The sequence below is a fragment of the Nerophis ophidion genome, linkage group LG02, assembly GCF_033978795.1.
Source record: "Nerophis ophidion isolate RoL-2023_Sa linkage group LG02, RoL_Noph_v1.0, whole genome shotgun sequence".
In the NCBI taxonomy this organism is placed as follows: Eukaryota; Metazoa; Chordata; class Actinopteri; order Syngnathiformes; family Syngnathidae; genus Nerophis; species Nerophis ophidion.
Genome location: NC_084612.1, coordinates 83,808,132 through 83,820,158, shown reverse-complemented (window position 1 = coordinate 83,820,158; position 12,027 = coordinate 83,808,132). Strand labels below are relative to the sequence as shown.

The following is a 12,027-nucleotide window of genomic DNA, read 5'->3' as shown; positions in this document are numbered from 1 at the left end:
TGACAAAACTGCTTGTAACTTCTGTTAGAAATGTCGTAGACACATGAAATAAAAACCTCTATGTTGGTTTGACTAAGATCGGGACTCGGGACACGGCGGCGGCGGCCAACGGCGGACCCGACCAACGCTGCTTGCAGCTTTAATTAGGGTCCGCCCTGCCAGCAAAGGACATCCATGTCCTTTGCTAAGGCAAGGACCCTATTGAATCTGTAACGTTTCTTATTATTATTCTTTATTATTATTCTTCCGCACCGTCGCGCCCCAATATCACCCCTTTAACATATTCCAAAACTCACCAAAGTTGACACACGCGTCGGTCTACCGTGACACCACAACATATTAAGCAACCAAACCCCAAAAATGAAAAATGCGCGCTAGCGCCCCCTACGAAAAAAAAAAAACAGACTGCTTGTAACTTCCGGTAGGAATGTCGTAGAGACATGAAACAAAATCCTCTATGTAGAACTGACCTAGACCTAAATTCCCCATCAGAAACTCCTATACCTAAAATCAACAGAAATTTTGCAAAACCCTTTCAAAGCAAAATTTTCGCCAAAAAACGCTATTTTTGCCTCTTTGAGCTGCAATTTGACCCCCTTAAAATGCTTCAAAACTCACCAAACTTGGAACACACATCAGGACTGGCAGAAATTGTGATCTAATGAAAAAAAAAAAAAAAAAATCTCAAAATTGTGCTCTAGCGCAATTTTTCAATAAAACACAGAAAAAAATGCTTCCAGGAAGAAACCACAGACAAAACTGCTTGTAACTTCGGGTAGGAATGCCGGAAAGACATGAAACAAAAACTTCTATGTAGGTCTCATTAAGACCTACATTTTAGTAATTGACAGCTAGCAGAAATAATCAACAGGAAGTTGGCAATTACCCCTTCAAAATAAAAGTTTTGTAAAAACCCGTCACCTTTTTCAAATCGAAACTCCTCCCAGTGCGTTTGTCGTTTCGGCTTCAAACTCGCACAGGAGAGAGATTGAACCCTTTTAAAAAAAGTGGTCGGACAAAGTTGTGATAAGTTCTACGGTTTTGATTTTACGCGCCTTCAAAGAACCCCTATGCAAATTTTCCAAAAAAATATCATTTTTACCTCTTTGAGCTGTAATTTGACCCCCTTAAAATGCTTCAAAACTCACCAAACTTGGCACACACATCAGGACTGGCAACAATTGCGATCTAGTGAAAAAACCAAACCCCAAAACTCAAAATTGTGCTCTAGCGCCCCCTAGGAATACAACACAGACAATACCCTAATTTGACCCCCTTAACATGCTTCAAAACTCACCAAAGTTGACACACACGTCGGTACGGTGTCCCTCCCCAACATATTAAGCAACCAAACCCCAAAAATGAAAATTGCGCGCTAGCGCCCCCTAGCAAAAAACAAAAACAAACCGCTTGTAACTTCCGTCAGGAATGTCGTAGAGACATGAAACAAAAACCTCTGTGTAGGTCTGACTTAGACCTACATTTCCAATAAAAAATGTCTATACCCAAAATCAACAAAAAATCTTGCAAAAACTCATTCAAAGCAAAATTTTCGCAAAAAAATGCTATTTTTGCCTCTTTGAGCTGCAATTTGACCCCCTTAAAATGCTTCAAAACTCACCAAACTTGGCACACACATCAGGACTGGCAGAAATTGCGATCTAGTGAAAAAACCAAACCTTAAAACTCAAAATTGCGCTCTATTGCAATTTTTGAAAAAAACACAGAAAAACTGCTCCTAGGAAGAGGAAACGGATAAAACTGCTTGTAACTTCTGGTAGGAACGTCGGACAGACATGAAACAAAAACCTCAATGTAGGTCTCACTTAGACCTACATTTTGATGATTGATATCTTTCAGTTGAAATCAACAGGAAGTTGGCAATTACCCCTTCCAAATAAAAGTTTTGTAAAAAGCCGTCACCTTTTTCCAGACAAAACTGCTTGTAACTTCTGTTAGGAATGTCGTAGAGACATGAAACAAAGACCTCTATGTTGGTCTGACTAAGATCGGGACTTGGGACACGGCAGCGGCGGCAGCGGCCAACGGCGGACCCGACCAACGCTGCTTGCAGCTTTAATTATTATTATTATTCCGCAGCTTCGAACCCTAATTTGACCCACTGACCATGCTCCAAAACTCACCAAATTTTAAACACACATCGGTAAGGCTTGGCAAAAACACATATTAAGCAACCAAACCCCAAAATACAAAATTGCGCGCTAGCGCCCCCTATGAAAAAAAAAAAAAAAACTGCTTGTAACTTCCGTTAGGAATGTCGTAGAGACGTGAAACGAAAACCTCTATGTAAATTTGACTTAGACCTACATTTCATAATAGTATGTTCTCGGGCAAAAATCAACAGAAATTTTGCAAAAACCCATTCAAAGCAAAATTTTTGCAAAAAAATGCTATTTTTGCCTCTTTGAGCTGTAATTTGACCCCCTTAAAATGCTTCAAAACTCACCAAACTTGGCACACACATCAGGACTGGCAGAAATTGCAATCTAATGAAAAAAAAAAAAAAAAAAACTCAAAATTGCGCTCTAGCTTAATTTTTCAATAAAACACAGAAAAAACTGCTTCCAGGAAGAAACAACAGACAAAACTGCTTGTAACTTCGGGTAGGAATGTCGGAAAGACATGAAACAAAAACTTCTATGTAGGTCTCATTAAGACCTACATTTTAGTAATTGACAGCTAGCAGAAATAATCAACAGGAAGTTGGCAATTACCCCTTCAAAATAAAAGTTTTGTAAAAACCCGTCACCTTTTTCAAATCGAAACTCCTCCCAGTGCGTTTGTCGTTTCGGCTTCAAACTCGCACAGGAGAGAGATTGAACCCTTTTTAAAAAAGTGGTCGGACAAAGTTGTGATAAGTTCTAAGGTTTTGATTTTACGCGCCTTCAAAGAACCCCTGCGCAAATTTTCCAAAAAAATATCATTTTTACCTCTTTGAGCTGTAATTTGACCCCCTTAAAATGCTTCAAAACTCACCAAACTTGGCACACACATCAGGACTGGCAACAATTGCGAGTTAATGAAGAAACCAAACCCAAAACTCAAAATTGTGCTCTAGCGCCCCCTAGGAATACAACACAAACAATACCCTAATTTGACCCCCTTAACATGCTTCAAAACTCACCAAAGTTGACACACACGTCGGTACGGTGTCCCTCCCCAACATATTAAGCAACCAAACCCCAAAAATGAAAATTGCGCGCTAGCGCCCCCTAGCAAAAAACAAAAACAAATCGCTTGTAACTTCCGTCAGGAATGTCGTAGAGACATGAAACAAAAACCTCTGTGTAGGTCTGACTTAGACCTACATTTCCAATAAAAAATGTCTATACCCAAAATCAACAGAAATCTTGCAAAAACTCATTCAAAGCAAAATTTTCGCGAAAAAATGCTATTTTTGCCTCTTTGAGCTGCAATTTGACCCCCTTAAAATGCTTCAAAACTCACCAAACTTGGCACACACATCAGGACTGGCAGAAATTGCGATCTAGTGAAAAAACCAAACCTTAAAACTCAAAATTGCGCTCTATTGCAATTTTTGAAAAAAACACAGAAAAACTGCTCCTAGGAAGAGGAAACGGATAAAACTGCTTGTAACTTCTGGTAGGAACGTCGGACAGACATGAAACAAAAAACTCTATGTAGGTCTCACTTACACCTACATTTTGATGATTGACATCTTTCAGTTGAAATCAACAGGAAGTTGGCAATTACCCCTTCAAAATAAAAGTTTTGTAAAAAGCCGTCACCTTTTTCCAGACAAAACTGCTTGTAACTTCTGTTAGGAATGTCGTAGAGACATGAAACAAAGACCTCTATGTTGGTCTGACTAAGATCGGGACTCGGGACACGGCGGCGGCGGCGGCGGCCAACGGCGGACCCGACCAACGCTGCTTGCAGCTTTAATTAGGGTCCGCCCTGCCAGCAAAGGACTCCATGTCCTTTGCCATGGCAAGGACCCTATTGTATCTGTAGCGTTTTATTATTATTATTATTATTCCGCAGCTTCGAACCCTAATTTGACCCACTGACCATGCTTCAAAACTCACCAAATTTGGCACACACATCGGTAAGGCTTGGCAAAAACACATATTAAGCAACCAAACCCCAAAAATTAAAATTGCGCGCTAGCGCCCCCTAGCAAAAAACAAAAACAAACCGCTTGTAACTTCCGTCAGGAATGTCGTAGAGACATGAAACAAAAACCTCTGTGTAGGTCTGACTAAGACCTACATTTCCAATAAAAAATGTCTATACCCAAAATCAACAGAAATCTTGCAAAAACTCATTCAAAGCAAAATTTTCGCAAAAAAATGCTATTTTTCCCTCCTTGAGCTGCAATTTGACCCCCTTAAAATGCTTCAAAACTCACCAAACTTGGCACACACATCAGGACTGGCAGAAATTGCGATCTAGTGAAAAAACCAAACCTTAAAACTCAAAATTGCGCTCTATTGCAATTTTTGAAAAAAACACAGAAAAACTGCTCCTAGGAAGAGGAAACGGATAAAACTGCTTGTAACTTCTGGTAGGAACGTCGGACAGACATGAAACAAAAACCTCAATGTAGGTCTCACTTAGACCTACATTTTGATGATTGGCATCTTTCAGTTGAAATCAACAGGAAGTTGGCAATTACCCCTTCAAAATAAAAGTTTTGTAAAAAGCCGTCAGCTTTTTCCAGAAAAAACTGCTTGTAACTTCTGTTAGGAATGTCGTAGAGACATGAAACAAAGACCTCTATGTTGGTCTGACTAAGATCGGGACTCGGGACACGGCGGCGGCGGCGGCGGCCAACGGCGGACCCGACCAACGCTGCTTGCAGCTTTAATTATTATTATTCTTCCGCAGCTTTGAACCCTAATTTGACCCACTGACCATGCTCCAAAACTCACCAAATTTTAAACACACATCGGTAAGGCTTGGCAAAAACACATATTAAGCAACCAAACCCCAAAAATGAAAAATGCGCGCTAGCGCCCCCTACGAAAAAAAAAAAACAGACTGCTTGTAACTTCCGGTAGGAATGTCGTAGAGACATGAAACAAAATCCTCTATGTAGAACTGACCTAGACCTAAATTCCCCATCAGAAACTCCTATACCTAAAATCAACAGAAATTTTGCAAAACCCTTTCAAAGCAAAATTTTCGCCAAAAAACGCAATTTTTGCCTCTTTGAGCTGCAATTTGACCCCCTTAAAATGCTTCAAAACTCACCAAACTTGGCACACACATCAGGACTGGCAGAAATTGTGATATAATGAAAAAAAAAAAAAAAAAATCTCAAAATTGTGCTCTAGCGCAATTTTTCAATAAAACACAGAAAAAACTGCTTCCAGGAAGAAACCACAGACAAAACTGCTTGTAACTTCGGGTAGGAATGCCGGAAAGACATGAAACAAAAACTTCTATGTAGGTCTCATTAAGACCTACATTTTAGTAATTGACAGCTAGCAGAAATAATCAACAGGAAGTTGGCAATTACCCCTTCAAAATAAAAGTTTTGTAAAAACCCGTCACCTTTTTCAAATCGAAACTCCTCCCAGTGCGTTTGTCGTTTCGGCTTCAAACTCGCACAGGAGAGAGATTGAACCCTTTTAAAAAAAGTGGTCGGACAAAGTTGTGATAAGTTCTAAGGTTTTGATTTTACGCGCCTTCAAAGAACCCCTGCGCAAATTTTCCAAAAAAATATCATTTTTACCTCTTTGAGCTGTAATTTGACCCCCTTAAAATGCTTCAAAACTCACCAAACTTGGCACACACATCAGGACTGGCAACAATTGCGATCTAGTGAAAAAACCAAACCCCAAAACTCAAAATTGTGCTCTAGCGCCCCCTAGGAATACAACACAGACAATACCCTAATTTGACCCCCTTAACATGCTTCAAAACTCACCAAAGTTGACACACACGTCGGTACGGTGTCCCTCCCCAACATATTAAGCAACCAAACCCCAAAAATTAAAATTGCGCGCTAGCGCCCCCTAGCAAAAAACAAAAACAAACCGCTTGTAACTTCCGTCAGGAATGTCGTAGAGACATGAAACAAAAACCTCTGTGTAGGTCTGACTAAGACCTACATTTCCAATAAAAAATGTCTATACCCAAAATCAACAGAAATCTTGCAAAAACTCATTCAAAGCAAAATTTTCGCAAAAAAATGCTATTTTTGCCTCTTTGAGCTGCAATTTGACCCCCTTAAAATGCTTCAAAACTCACCAAACTTGGCACACACATCAGGACTGGCAGAAATTGCGATCTAGTGAAAAAACCAAACCTTAAAACTCAAAATTGCGCTCTATTGCAATTTTTGAAAAAAACACAGAAAAACTGCTCCTAGGAAGAGGAAACGGATAAAACTGCTTGTAACTTCTGGTAGGAACGTCGGACAGACATGAAACAAAAACCTCAATGTAGGTCTCACTTAGACCTACATTTTGATGATTGGCATCTTTCAGTTGAAATCAACAGGAAGTTGGCAATTACCCCTTCAAAATAAAAGTTTTGTAAAAAGCCGTCAGCTTTTTCCAGAAAAAACTGCTTGTAACTTCTGTTAGGAATGTCGTAGAGACATGAAACAAAGACCTCTATGTTGGTCTGACTAAGATCGGGACTCGGGGCACGGCGGCGGCGGCGGCGGCCAACGGCGGACCCGACCAACGCTGCTTGCAGCTTTAATTATTATTATTATTATTATTCCGCCGCCTCTTTGAACCTTAATTTGACCCACTGACCATGCTCCAAAACTCACCAAATTTCACACACTCATCAGAACTGGCGAAAATTGCCATCTAATAAAAAAACCAAACCCGAAAAATGAAAAATGCGCTCTAGCGCCCCCTACAAAAATCAAAAAACAGATTGCTCGTAACTTCCGTTAGGAATGTCGTAGAGACATGAAACAAAATCCTCTATGTAGAACTGACCTAGACCTAAATTCCCCATCAGAAACTCCTATACCTAAAATCAACAGAAATTTTGCAAAACCCTTTCAAAGCAAAATTTTCGCCAAAAAACGCTATTTTTGCCTCTTTGAGCTGCAATTTGACCCCCTTAAAATGCTTCAAAACTCACCAAACTTGGCAGACACATCAGGACTGGCAGAAATTGCGATCTAATGAAAAAAAAAAAAAAAAAATCTCAAAATTGTGCTCTAGCGCAATTTTTCAATAAAACACAGAAAAAACTGCTTCCAGGAAGAAACCACAGACAAAACTGCTTGTAACTTCGGGTAGGAATGCCGGAAAGACATGAAACAAAAACTTCTATGTAGGTCTCATTAAGACCTACATTTTAGTAATTGACAGCTAGCAGAAATAATCAACAGGAAGTTGGCAATTACCCCTTCAAAATAAAAGTTTTGTAAAAACCCGTCACCTTTTTCAAATCAAAACTCCTCCCAGTGCGTTTGTCGTTTCGGCTTCAAACTCGCACAGGAGAGAGATTGAACCCTTTTAAAAAAAGTGGTCGGACAAAGTTGTGATAAGTTCTAAGGTTTTGATTTTACGCGCCTTCAAAGAACCCCAAATTTTCCAAAAAAATATCATTTTTACCTCTTTGAGCTGTAATTTGACCCCCTTAAAATGCTTCAAAACTCACCAAACTTGGCACACACATCAGGACTGGCAACAATTGCGATCTAGTGAAAAAACCAAACCCCAAAACTCAAAATTGTGCTCTAGCGCCCCCTAGGAATACAACACAGACAATACCCTAATTTGACCCCCTTAACATGCTTCAAAACTCACCAAAGTTGACACACACGTCGGTACGGTGTCCCTCCCCAACATATTAAGCAACCAAACCCAAAAAATTAAAATTGCGCGCTAGCGCCCCCTAGCAAAAAACAAAAACAAACCGCTTGTAACTTCCGTCAGGAATGTCGTAGAGACATGAAACAAAAACCTCTGTGTAGGTCTGACTAAGACCTACATTTCCAATAAAAAATGTCTATACCCAAAATCAACAGAAATCTTGCAAAAACTCATTCAAAGCAAAATTTTCGCAAAAAAATGCTATTTTTGCCTCTTTGAGCTGCAATTTGACCCCCTTAAAATGCTTCAAAACTCACCAAACTTGGCACACACATCAGGACTGGCAGAAATTGCGATCTAGTGAAAAAACCAAACCTTAAAACTCAAAATTGCGCTCTATTGCAATTTTTGAAAAAAACACAGAAAAACTGCTCCTAGGAAGAGGAAACGGATAAAACTGCTTGTAACTTCTGGTAGGAACGTCGGACAGACATGAAACAAAAACCTCTATGTATGTCTCACTTAGACCTACATTTTGATAGGTGGCATCTTTCAGTTAAAATCAACAGGAAGTTGGCAATTACCCCTTCAAAATAAAAGTTTTGTAAAAAGCCGTCACCTTTTTCCAGACAAAACTGCTTGTAACTTCTGTTAGGAATGTCGTAGAGACATGAAACAAAGACCTCTATGTTGGTCTGACTAAGATCGGGACTCGGGACACGGCGGCGGTGGCGGCGGCCAACGGCGGACCCGACCAACGCTGCTTGCAGCTTTAATTAATATTATTGTTATTATTATTATTGTTATTAGGGTCCGCCCTGCCAGCAAAGGACTCTGTCCTTTGCCATGGCAAGGACCCTATTGTATCTGCTGTGTTTTATTATTATTATTATTCCGCCGCCTCTTTGAACCTTAATTTGACCCACTGACCATGCTTCAAAACTCACCAAATTTCACACACTCATCAGAACTGGCGAAAATTGCCATCTAATAAAAAAACCAAACCCCAAAAATGAAAAATGCGCGCTAGCGCCCCCTACGAAAAAAAAAAACCAGACTGCTTGTAACTTCCGTTAGGAATGTCGTAGAGAGATGAAACAAAATCCTCTATGTAGAACTGACTTAGACCTAGATTTCATAATAGTATGTTCTGGGGCAAAAATCAACAGAAATTTTGCAAAACCCTTTCAAAGCAAAATTTTCACAAAAAATGCAATTTTTGCCTCTTTGAGCTGTAATTTGACCCCCTTAACATGCTTCAAAACTCACCAAACTTGGCACACACATCAGGACTGGCAGAAATTAAGATCTAATGAAAAAAAAAAAAAAAAAAAAAATCAAAATTGCGCTCTTGCGCAATTTTTGAATAAAACACAGAAAAAAACTGCTCTTACGAAGAAAACACGGACAAAACTGCTTGTAACTTCCGGTAGGAATGTCGGAAAGACATGAAACAAAAACTTCTATGTAGGTCTCACTTAGACCTACATTTTAATAATTGACAGCTATCAGAAATAATCAACAGGAAGTTGGCAATTACCCCTTCAAAATAAAAGTTTTGTAAAAACCCGTCACCTTTTTCAAATCGAAACTCCTCCCAGTGCGTTTGTCGTTTCGGCTTCAAACTCGCACAGGAGAGAGATTGAACCCTTTTAAAAAAAGTGGTCGGACAAAGTTGTGATAAGTTCTACGGTTTTGATTTTACGCGCCTTCAAAGAACCCCTGCGGAAATTTTCCAAAAAAATATCCTTTTTACCTCTTTGAGCTGTAATTTGACCCCCTTAAAATGCTTCAAAACTCACCAAACTTGGCACACACATCAGGACTGGCAACAATTGCGAGCTAATGAAAAAACCAAAGCCCAAAACTCAAAATTGTGCTCTAGCGCCCCCTAGGAATACAACACAGACAATACCCTAATTTGACCCCCTTAACATGCTTCAAAACTCACCAAATTTGACACACACATTGGTATGGAGCGGCAGACCAACTTATTAGGTAACCAAACCCCAAAAATGAAAATTGCGCGCTAGCGCCCCCTAGGAAGAGACAAAAAACAGACTGCTTGTAACTTCCGTTAGGAATGTCGTAGAGACATGAAACGAAAACCTCTGTGTAGGTCTGACTAAGACCTACATTTCCAATAAAAAACGTCTATACCCAAAATCAACAGAAATTTAGCAAAAACTCATTCTAAGCAACATTTTCGCAAAAAATGCTATTTTTGCCTCTTTGAGCTGTAATTTGACCCCCTTAAAATGCTTCAAAACTCACCAAACTTGGCACACACATCAGGACGCGCAGAAATTGCGATCTAGTGAACAAACCAAACCTTAAAACTCAAAATTGCATTCTACAGCAATTTTTTAATGAAACAGAAAAATCTGCTCCTAGGAAGAGGAAACAGACAAAACTGCTTGTAACTTCTGGTAGGAATGTCGGACAGACATGAAACAAAAACATCAATGTAGTTCTCACTTATACCTCCATTTTGATGATTGGCATCTTTCAGTTAAAATCAACAGGAAGTTGGCAATTACCCCTTCAAAATAAAAGTTTTGTAAAAAGCCGTCACCTTTTTCCAGACAAAACTGCTTGTAACTTCCGTTAGGAATGTCGTAGGGACATGAAACAAAAACCTCTATATAGGTCTGACTTAGACCTACATTTCCATTAATTACTTCTATACTTAAAATCAACAGGAAGTTGACAAAAACCCCTTCAAAACACAATTTTTGCAAAAAATGCCTTTTTTGCCTCTTTGAACTGATATTTGACCCCCTTAAAATGCTTCAAAGTGCCAGTTAAAGCTATACTATGCCAAGCGAAAGCCATTTATCAACAACATCCAGAAACGCCAATCTGTAATTTGACCCCCTTAACATGCTTCAAATCTCACCAAATTTTACACACACATCAGGACTGGTGAAAATTGCCATCCAATAAAAAAACTAACCCCAAAAATGAAAATTGTGCTGTAGCTCCCCCTAGGAAAAAAAACTGACAAAACTGCTTGTAAATTCTGTTAGGAATGTCGTAGAGTGATGGAAAAAAAACTTCTATGTAGGTCTGACTAAGATCGGGACTCGGGACACGGCGGCGGCGGCGGACCCGACCAACGCTGCTTGCAGCTTTAATTATTATTGCTGTTATTAATATTATTATTTTATTTTTAGTAGTATTATTATTACTTGTATTATTAGTGTTATTACAATTATTATTGTTATTATAATTGTTATTATTAATAAGAATAATTATATTATTATTAGTAGTAGTATTACTGGTATTATTGTTATTACTGGTATTATTTTCATTATTATTGTTATTATAATAATTCTTATTATTCATATTATTATTATTATTGTTGTTATTAATATTGTTGTTATTATTAGTATTGCTATTATTACTCATTTTATTGTTAGTATTATTAGTATTGTTGTTATTATCATTAATTATAATTATCATATAATTACTTTAATTTTCCTGAATGAATCAATTAAGTACTTTCTATTACTATTTTTATTATTATTATTATTATTATTGTTGTTGTTATTATTATTAATATTATTATTGTTATTAATATTGTTATTATTATTATTATTACTAGTATTATTGTTATTATTAACATTGTTATTGTTATTATTATTATTATTATTGTTATTAGTAGTATCATCATTATTATTATTATGTTTCTATATATATATAAAATTATTAATAATATTATTTTATTAACATTACTATTCTTCTTATTATTATTATTAATATTATTATTACTTGTATTATTATTATTATTATATTATACGTGGTATTGATCATTAATATATTAATATTATTATTATTATTGTCGTTAATATTGTTATTATTATTACTATGTTTACTAATACTAATATTATTACTATTATTATTGTTAATGTTATTATATTGTTAATAACATCTGTAAAAACATTATTGTTATTAATATTGTTATTATTATTACTGGTATTTTTATTGTTATTTTATCATTATTGTTATTATCAATAATTTTGTTATTTTTATGATCATATAATTATTACTATAATTGTTATTATTATTATTAATGTTATTAATATTGTTATTATTATTACTATTACTTTTATTAATATTATTATTAGTGTTATTAATATTATTATTACTAGTATTATGTTGTTATTATTATTATTTTTAAATATATATATTTTTTTATTATTATTAGTAGTATAATTATTAATACTATTATTGTTGTTTTCTGTTATTA

At 37.0% G+C, this 12,027-nt stretch overlaps 1 protein-coding gene across 5 annotated transcripts in view; it reads left to right on the top strand.

Annotated features, from left to right (window-relative positions):
• phkb (phosphorylase kinase, beta) overlaps window positions 1–12,027 on the top strand; it is a 274,364-nt gene that overhangs the window by 190,729 nt on the left and 71,608 nt on the right. The window lies entirely within an intron of this gene.